Source organism: Cyprinus carpio, chromosome A20 (assembly GCF_018340385.1).
Source record: "Cyprinus carpio isolate SPL01 chromosome A20, ASM1834038v1, whole genome shotgun sequence".
NCBI classification, from domain to species: Eukaryota; Metazoa; Chordata; class Actinopteri; order Cypriniformes; family Cyprinidae; genus Cyprinus; species Cyprinus carpio.
Window position 1 is genome coordinate 24,137,903 of NC_056591.1, and position 10,611 is coordinate 24,148,513.

The 10,611-nt window shown below is 34.7% G+C and overlaps 1 pseudogene; it reads right to left on the reverse strand.

Moving 5' to 3' along the window:
- Positions 1-2,410: 2,410 nt before the first annotated feature.
- On the reverse strand, positions 2,411-8,959 carry LOC109059632 (annotated as a pseudogene).
- Positions 8,960-10,611: the final 1,652 nt, after the last annotated feature.

Sequence of the window (10,611 nt, forward strand, 5' to 3'; positions counted from 1 at the left end):
ACAGTCCCTCCCTCTTCATTAACACTCATGATTCTCCAGACTTGCATTATTGATAACTCAAGCAATTGGGTGATTCTCATTGGTTCTTAAGATTAAATTCTTATCTTTTCGATTTTGAACCTAAAGGCACAAACTTGCTGAATTCAAAATATCGTACTAATCTTAAAAAAGTTTGCTTACATCTAAATGATGCTGACTTTATTTTCCAAATTTACTCATTTCATTCCTTGGGGGAAATAGCTTTCACTGAAGTATATAAGTGAAGTTTATTGAAACCACTGAAGAATACAGAGTTAAAGAGAACCAGTCCTGACAGCTTTTTATTCAAGATCAGACCTCAGACTTCCTCCAGTAAAACATGATTGCTAAAAAAAAAAAAAAAAAAAAAAAAAAAAAAAAGAGCAATCTGAGTTAACATTACTAATTCAGCTGACACTTAATGGACAAGACCCCAGCTACAAACACCAATTTTTAAATGTTTATTTTTTTTTCACAAACCTCATAAATACACCAAACTTTTGAACATATTCAGTACTTCAAACACATTATCAAACACAATTGAAATATTATGTAGTTTCTTAGCACTATGGTCAAGATGCCTTCCATGATCTATCTTTGACGGTGCAAGATCAAGCATACATTTTAATATAAAAAAGTAACCTACACTACATAAGCACTGACATGGTTTAGTATGGAAGGCAATTTACACCACTGAATAAAAAAAATAAAAAAGGTAATTGTGACTTTTTACATTGTACAATTCTGACTTTTTTTCTTGCAATTGTGAGATATAAACTTGCAATTCTGAGAACATTTTTTTCGTCCTTAAAATCGGACTTAATAACTCGCAATTGCATGAGAAAAAAGTCACAATTTCGAGATTTAAACTCGCAATTCTGAGAAAAAAAGTCATAATTGCAAGAAAAAAAGTCAGAATTCCGAGTTTTTATCTCACAATTCTGACTTAACTCGCAAAAACTTACAAATAATTTCATTACAGTATTTGAGTACATTTTTTCTACTTTCTTGAGTATAATTAAATTGTGGTACTTTTACTTTTACTTGAGCAAAATAAAACTAAAGTATTCAACTTCGGTACATTTATTTTTCACCAAAAGTACAATAAATAAATAAATAGACAAAGGAGGGAGAAACCAAGCAGCAAACTCCCGCTCTCTCTCCTGAAGCAAACACGGAAGAGACTCCATCATTAGCGTTTAGTATTTCAGTGAATGAGAGCTATGCTCTGATTTTAAATCTAATTTTGTCAGCTCCTGAAATGGGTCATACCGGTGATATTACACAGCAGTATAAGTAAATAGAAACTCGGTTGATAGAAGGACGCAGTTATTGCATGGATGGAGCAAGAACAATGTGTCTTAAATACATGCACACGGTTCAGATGACTGGTAAAAATCACCCTCTTTATTTAAAATAACCTCAACATTAACAACAACATTGAAATAAAAGTGCATTCATTTTACATGCATCTGGCTGATACACAATTCATCTGTCAATCAGATGCATTTAAAATCACTTCTGTGTGCTGCAGTGTATTTGATTTCTTAGCCAATTAAAAGACATACGGAAAAATAAAGCCTGTCAATTAGACAAAAGTCTTTTTTTTTGTTTGTTTCATTTCTGTCCCCCTCATTTCTTAAATTGAAACGATGCTCAATCTTACCCATACCCCACATTATCTTATACTGGCACCTTTCTATTCACACTGTTTTTAACCCTTTCTTTTCTTTTAAACCTTCACTTACCCTTCTCTGCTTTTGCCCTTCTTAAAAAACAACCACATAATCTTATATGTGAATGTGCATTTCAGAATTAGTAATAAAACAGGGATAGTTAGTGTGTTTGCTTAAACAGCGTCAAACATTTTATGAGACTAATGTCATGTTTTGCTCCAAAATCACTATATAACATAAGTCGTGTTTGAAAACAGTTGGCTTCTGTGGTTCCATGTTGCTTCTGATCACAGTGAGGCAGAATTTCTTTTAAATAAAATATTATACTGTGAGTGTTGAGCATCATGAGAATGAACCTGCTCCATAATGCTCACATCGTCTCATTTTGGGTAAAAACAGAAAAATAATACTAAAGTACTTTGAAACTTAGTAACTTGAGTAGTTTTTCAGCAAACTGCTTTTTTACTCTTACTTGAGTCATATTATTTTTCAGTACTGTTACTTGTACAAGTAAATTTTTCCTTAAGTAGCAATACGTGTTATATAAAAATGTGATTTTTAAACTTCATCAAACAACTACTAATAAAAAAATAATAACTACAAAAAAAAAACTCAACATTCTGACCTTGTTCTCAGAATTGAGCTTATATCTCAGAATGCTGACTTAACTCACAATTGCAAGGTTATGTCAGAATTGTGAGATATAAAACAGCAACAACCTTTTTTTAGTTTTTATTCAGTGGCGGGAATGGACTTCCATAGTTTAGACTGGATGAATATCTGGAGGTTCTCTGGAAACCGTTTAATGCGTTTGAAAAGATTTTCTCCTCTCTTTGAAGAGTGAAGCAGAGGCCTGCAGGCGAGCCGATGGTGACTGACTCCTATAGTGGCTTTCGTTTCACCTACCAATCAAATTTAGCACAGCTGATTAATATGAAAGACATTAGGCTATTATAGATCTGCATACAAGAGCATATGTGAATAAGCAGATTTAGAGGAGGCTAGATTTGAAGTGTCCAGTTCATTTCTCGGTGGAGAAGGCCCTCTTCATGAGCGGCGGCGGCATCTTTCCGCCTCATAGACTGAATCCGGTAGAGGAGTGCTGAGACAACACCAGTCTGGGATGCGGCCCGTCTCGCTGTAGTAGTCTCTGGACACCGAGCGACTCCCTAAAATGTCCTGCAGTGCTCCAAATATAGCACCTACATGGGGAGAAGAAACAAAACAAACTTGAATGAATGGTTCAAGGTTCAATGAAGAGTTAAAGGAATAGTTCACCCTAGATCACTTTAACACAACGTGAATGCAGAGGGCAGGAGTCTCAAAGCCTCACCTCCTAACCAGGCGGTGCAGTTGGGTTTGGCGGGTGGGCTGTGGATCCGGAAGCTCTTGGTAGCCAGAGCATCGCGGTACTTGGGTTTCTCCACCAGCGAGCGGATCTCAGACAGGAGTCGGTGCAGGAACCCGGGCAGCATGGACGTACCGCCGATTATCACCAGGTTCTCCGACAGAACCTTACGAGTGTCGATGGGACACTGGCGAGGAACAGACACAGAACCAACAAGGTGAATGCTGGGAAAACCGAGGACGGCAAAGACGTCAACATGCGCTAGGTGTTGATGCTTACTAAAGGTGTTGCTTTGAAATTATATAACTTAAAAATAAATTATGCATTGAAGTTTTGGCAACCAAAAATGTTTAGCTGAACCCGCTCTGTAAGCGGCTGTTAATCGTGTGTTTCACATTAAAACAGCTTGAGATCAATAATGTCACATTTACTCCAGAAAAGACATTCAGTGTCGATAAACCTGATGAGATCATTCTAGGAGGAACATTATGCTTCTAAATTAAATATTATATTTGTTACTGAACTTTTGTCTTTATTATTTAATGTATGTTTACACAAATCAGCCACTGTTTATATTTCAACAACGAATTATTAATTAGCAGATATAAAAAACTGACTTGCGTGCAATTAAGTTTGAATGAATCTGAAACAAGTGTTTATTACAGCCACTGTTTAAATGTTTACATGTCAACAAGGAATCATCTCATCTCTAAACGGCTTTATGTGCAATTTAAATGCTTATATACAACTCACTTATTACTTGAGTGTGTGATTATAAAGTAAACGTGACAACTAATTGACTGTTTTTGGTTTCGTTTTACTTTAATTTCGTAACGTGGGATTTTTCAAAAGTACTTGTCACTAGAAAAACTTTCAGAATTTATCATTGTATCGCATAAAAACAAATGAAAGGAACTTTTCAGGAATAAAACCGTCGCCTGACGTCATGCAGAAGAAATCAGAAAGGCTTAATATGTTTAACAGTGAACAAAAACCGTGTGAGCCGCTTGATCAAGTGTTGTTTTAAAGTGAAGCTCAGTCTTCTGCTAAAGTTCCTCTTCGTTTGGAAGTCAGCTGGTCTTTCGTACCTTCACCAAAGTGTCCAGCAGCAGCGTGGGCGATGGATTTCTCCTCACATTGTCCTGCTTCTGCTCGAACAACATCTCGGCCACAGAGTCTCTGGAGAACAGCAGAACATGTGGGTCAGGTTAATTAACAAAACCCGTGTGTAAGAGAGAACGTGTCATCTCAAAACATGGTGACCTCGAGGTATTCCCGCTGGGATAAAGCAGATCATCACGTCTGCTTGAATGCTTTTACCCTGATGGCCATCCCTTAACATGCAGAATCTTCTGTCCATCCAGAGGATACTCCACATCTGGGGGAGGAGCCGGTCTCTGAAGGACCAATCAGAATCAAGTTTAAACACATACTAATTCCACATCCGATCTTACAGAGTTAAACTGAAGCAGGGCTGTCAACGTTAACACATTAAATAAAGATTTAAATATGTTATTGGTAAATGATGTTCTTCGTGAACTATAAAATGAAGATGGGACATGCAATCATTAACAAGTATAAAATATCACAGATGAGCAAAGCAAACAGTTAAAAACATGTTACACACTGTGGGATCATTTTTATATGAATATATAATACAGAATCAGTTTATTTATTCCTTTGATAATGTTTTTCTTGAATAGTGTTGTGTTGAATAATTTATTTAAATTTTTTAAAGGCAGCATCACCATCAATCACAGTTGTAGAGCTAACAAAAAAAAAAAAGATTTTTTTTATTTATGTTTTTGTTCACCAAACCTGCATTTATGTGATGGAAAAATACACGAAAAACAATTTTATTGTGAAAAAAATATTGTGTAATTTATTTCTAATCCCCCCCAACCAAAAAGATATCAAACCCAAACAAAAATATGTGATGTGCAGCTGTATTTTCAGCATCATTACTCCAGTCTTCAGTGTCACATGATCTTCAGAAATCATTCTAATATGATGATTTGCTGCTCAATTTTGTGTTTTTTCCCCCTAATATTTATAGCAATGTATATCCGAGTAGAGTCGATTAGCAGCTTTAAGCATGTTCTCTGACCTCAGCGGACCCGTCCAGGTTAAATCTGGCCTCCTGGATCTTCATGCCCCTCTGCAGGTCACTAACGAAACACGTCCGCACTAAATACAGACAACACAGTTAAACACAACAAATTTACCAAGTCAACATGAAAGGCTGTTTGCAATCCGTTTTTCATTTTACAGACCAGTCGAGAGTAATGTAGAGTGATATCATATTTCGTGCATGAGGAGGCGTGTCTATATGACGTAGATGACGTACCTTTGTGATATCCTCCACAAAATCCTCTGGAATAGAGTCTGTGACAAAGACCAGCAGACTATTAAACACTAAGCAGTACATGAGCCATAAAAGCCTGATGCATCAAATATGATGCACAACAAATCGTGTGCTGTGACGTGTGTGTTGGATTACTGATGACGGTGCGCAGACTGAGTCCGGTGCCAGAGTCGGTGTCCAGCGTGCACTGCTCACTCAGCAGACTGTGCAGCTCCCTACAGACCAACAAGAGCACTGAGAACACAAGCATCGTGATCCCACACACGCTTTTCATGCAATCCTCCACACAGACTTACCGATGAATGGCTTTTCCTCCCATCGGCAGAGGCTTCCCACGCGGACAGGATCGGAACGCCTTCATAGATCTAGTGCACTGTTAAAGTCATCTAACCACTTCAAACCACAGATAACACTGTGTGTGTAAACACAACGAGCTGTTCAATCATTCAGACCAGGAATAAGAATTAAAGGATTAGTTTCAACCAAAAATTAAAAATGTGCTCACTCTCAGTTCATCAGAGATGTGGATGAGTTTGTTTTCTTCATCAGATTTGGAGAAATTGCGTCACTTGCTCCACTACAAGTGAATGGGTGCCGTCAGAATGTAGAGTCCAAAACAGGCTGATAATAATCCAACAAGTAAATCCACAGCACTCCATCCATCAGTTAACATCTGGAGAAGACAAAAGATGAAACAAATCCAGCATTAAGATGTTTTTAACTCAAATACATAGAGTCTATAATCCATAATAACAGTTCCTCGTATATTAGTTAAAAAACATCTTAACGCTGGATGTGTTTCATCTTGGTTTGTCTTCTCCGGTGTGAACTGATGGACTGGAGTGCTTGTGGATTACTTGTGGATTATTGTGATGTTTTTTATCAGCTGTTAGGACTCTCATTCTGACGGCACCCATTCACTTGCAGTGGAAAGTGATGCAATTTCTCCAAACCTGATGAAGTAAACAAACTCATCCTGATCTCAGATGACCTGCAGAGCACATTTACAGTGAACAGTCATGATATGGTGAACTATTAAATAGTTTTAAGAGCTTATTTGCGCTCTAAGGATTCGGGTAACACCAGCGTCTCTGTATATCCACAGTCCATGACGAGAGCCGACTGGATGCCCAGAGTCATGACAGACATCAGATGACTCGGAGCAAACAGGACCGAAGGCACCTGCAACAGAAAGTACTTTAAACATTAGTGTCTTTCAAGCAGACAGGACTTACACACGAGCGTTTATTTAAATGCCTTCTATTAGTTGTCCAAACGGAAGCATATCTAAATATCATTTTCAGTTAGGCTTCCCCAGACTCATTCATCTTCTCTATTATGAACTGCTGAGGACACAGACGCAGCATGACTTCACCTCGAAGTGCTTAAAGAAGACTCTGGAGAGCGTCTCTCTGAAGTGTGAGGGACAGAGGATGGACTCCACGATCACCACGCGCCGGTCTCGAGGATTCACCAGCAGATGCCTGAAGGGAGGAACAGCATCATGAGTTCAGCTGCCATGAACAAACACAAACCGCTCTCAGACAGAAGAGGACAGCGTCTGCTACCGGAAGTACAGCAGGTGGACGAACTCCTTCAGGATGCTGTAGAGCTCCTCGGTGTTGATGTTGTACTGGACGACTCCGAACAGCCTGAGAGAGAGACACACGCTTCATAATAACTCTCAAAGTATTAAATCAACCACTGTCTTACACACATGTATCATAAAGGTTAAAAGTGATAATATCATACAGCAAACATCAGTCAGATATGATCATGTTAATTGATTATTGTGATTAGAAATAGAGATAATTCACACAGGAGCATGAGACTGCTCTCAGACAGACCTCTGGAGATCCGGCACGTTTAATTTCACTGGGAATGATGAACCTCGGCCCCGTCTCTCCAGCAAAACCACATCTACACAAACACACCAGAGCACACCAGACCATCACCCATCAAACACATCAACACCAAAAATATCTCTGCTTCACATTATGATATATAAGGATTATCTATACTAAAAAAAAAAAAAAGTTTACATTCATCACATGACACTTCAGTTCATATATCTGATACTTAATACTGTAATATAACAATAATACTGATACTTTTTGTTTAGTAGTAAAACAAATCCTTTTAAGGACCATTAAGATTTTCTATATTTATATATTTTTTAATAATAATTTATTATAATATTTTTACTCGCATACATCAACATAAAGGCTTTTTAGGACCATTTATATATATATATATATATATATATATATATATATATATATATTATATATATATATATATATATAATTTGGTTTTAAGTCAATACATTATTAAGAGTATTATCATTATATTATATATAATATATATATATATATATATATATATAAATAAAAATCATATTAGTAAAGAATAATAATAATAATAATCGTTACAAACTCATACAATAATAATAATAATAATAAAATAATAATAATTACAACTCATACAATAATAATAATAATAATTACAACTAATACAATAATAATAATAATAATTTGAAACCAATATTTGGTTTTTAAGTCAAATAATTTTTGGAGTATTATCATTCAAAAACATACATAATTATATATATATATATATATATATCTATATATATCTATATATATATATAAGATTAGTCAAAAATAAAAATAATAGCTACAATGATAATAATAATAATCTGAAAAAATAATAATATTATATATATATATATATATATATATATATATATATATATTATATATATATATATATTATATAGATATTATAATATGCATAAATCAACATAAAACCTTTTTAGGGACATTTGTTATGTATATATATATATATTATATATATATATATATATTCTATATTATAATATATATAAATAATTTGTATATATATAGTAATAATATTTCAGCATAAATTATGGAGTAAATATGACTTCACATTTTATGGTATTTTACCATTAGTTTTTCAAATAACGTTACTCGCTGAGTCCTAAAATACTGCCCTACCATCATATAAGCAACTTAACCAATAACAATAACATTTACACGCTATCGTGCTCCTAAATCCACGGTAACCCAAACATAATATTTGTGTGGTCAGTGTCATTGTATTCAAGAATAAGGACGTATAAATACGTATTTTTGACTAAATCATCGTTCACATCACGAGATTATTTATAAGACCGCACTCACTTTGTGTACGCCGCTCCTAAATCAACGACCACGGCCGTCTTCTCCCCTCCACTGCCCAAGCCTTCGAACAAGGGCATGTTATCGATAGAAATGAATAGAAGTGCCAGAAAACAGAATTATTGAAGTGTAAACACAGCGCTGACGAACACCGCGTCACACGGAAGGGCGGCCGGGGGTCCTTCAATGGCTGCCCCGCCTTTGCCTGACTGACAATCATTTCGGCACCGGTTAATAATATTCAAAACACACAAACATTCTCCACACGTTTATATGATCATACTGTTGTGTTTTTCAGTGTATGGCTCCGCTGACCTGAGATCAGCTCCTCACAGTCTGTGGGAATGCTCATATGACGAATCACTCACTTCATCCTGATTTAATTAATATCTTTTAATTTTTCGTTATTTTCTTTTATTTATTATTTTCATTCATGTTTTATTGATAAAGAGTGATATCATTATAAGTGCGTATGTACTTAACGAGTACTTCAAAATATAATAATAATAATAATAATAATAATAATAATAATAATAATAACTATTAGTAATAATTTGAAACCAAAGTTTGGTTTTGAGTCAAATCATTTTAAAGAGTTTTATTATTAAACAATTACTTTCAAAATACAACAACAATAATGATAATAATTAATTACAATTAATAACAAGAATAATTTGACACCAAAATTGGTTTTAAGTCAAATATTTTTTCAAGAGTATTATCATTAAATATATAGATAAATATATTTAAAAATAAATAATAGACATCAATAATAATAATAATTATTATAATTATAATGAATATATAATAAATAATAATAATTTGAAACCAAAATTTGGTTTTAGTTAAAAAAATATATATTTGTATTACAGTATCATAATAAAAATATATAAACATATTTAAAAATAAACATTAGTCATTCAATAATAATAATAATACTAATAATAATACTATAATAATAATATATAATTTGAAACCAAAATTTGGTTTTAAGTCAAGTCAAATATTTTTCAAGAGTATTATCATTAATATATATAAATATATTAAAAAAACTAACTATAGTCATCATAATATAATAATAATAATAATAATATAATAATAATAATAATTTGAAACAAAAAAATGGTTTTTTAAGTAAAAAAAATATATATTTGTATTATAGTATTATAATAAAAAAATATATTTTTTTTTAAAATAATATTAGTCATTAATAGTAATAATAATAATAATAAATAATAATGATAATAATAATAATAATAACAATTTGAAGCCAAATGGTTATGAGTGTAAACATTTTTTTATGTGTTTTGTCATTAAAAATTTTAATTAGAATATTTAATAATAATCATAATCATCATAATAAATAAGAAAATCATAACAATAATTAGTGGTGTTGTGTCTGACAGTGACTGCAGATCTGGCGTCTGCGCAGCTGCTCGTGACGCGCGCGTCTGCAGGAGTGCGGCTCGACGTACGCACGCGGAGCTGCTGGTAATGACACTGACGGCGCGGTCACGCACAGCAGGTGAGGATGAGCCTCATTACTGTCCTTCTGTTTGTTTACCTCGTAATGACAGCTGAGCGGTCAGTGGTCTGCGTGCCGTCACGCTCTGGGACTCGCGACGCAGAGACAGTCCAGAAATACCGCGCGCAGCGCCACAGAAAATCACACGCGCGTCTGCGAGGATGTTGGTCTGAGAGGATGCAAACAGAGCGATACTGATGTTTAACATGACTGCGTGATAGAGTATTGTAGAGTGAGTATTATGTGTGTGTGGTTAGTGATGTGTGTGTGTGTTGGTGTGTGTGTGTGTGTGTGTGTGTGTGTGTGATTGTGTGTGAGTGTGAGTGTGTGTGTGTGTGTGTGTGTGTGTGTGAGTGTGTGTGTGTGTGAGAGTGTGTGTGTGTGTGTGTGTGTGTGTGTTACTGTTACTGCTGCAGAACTGAAATTTTTATGCAGAACATAAAAAATGTGCTTCAGAACAGTGAATCGTTTTGTGAGGC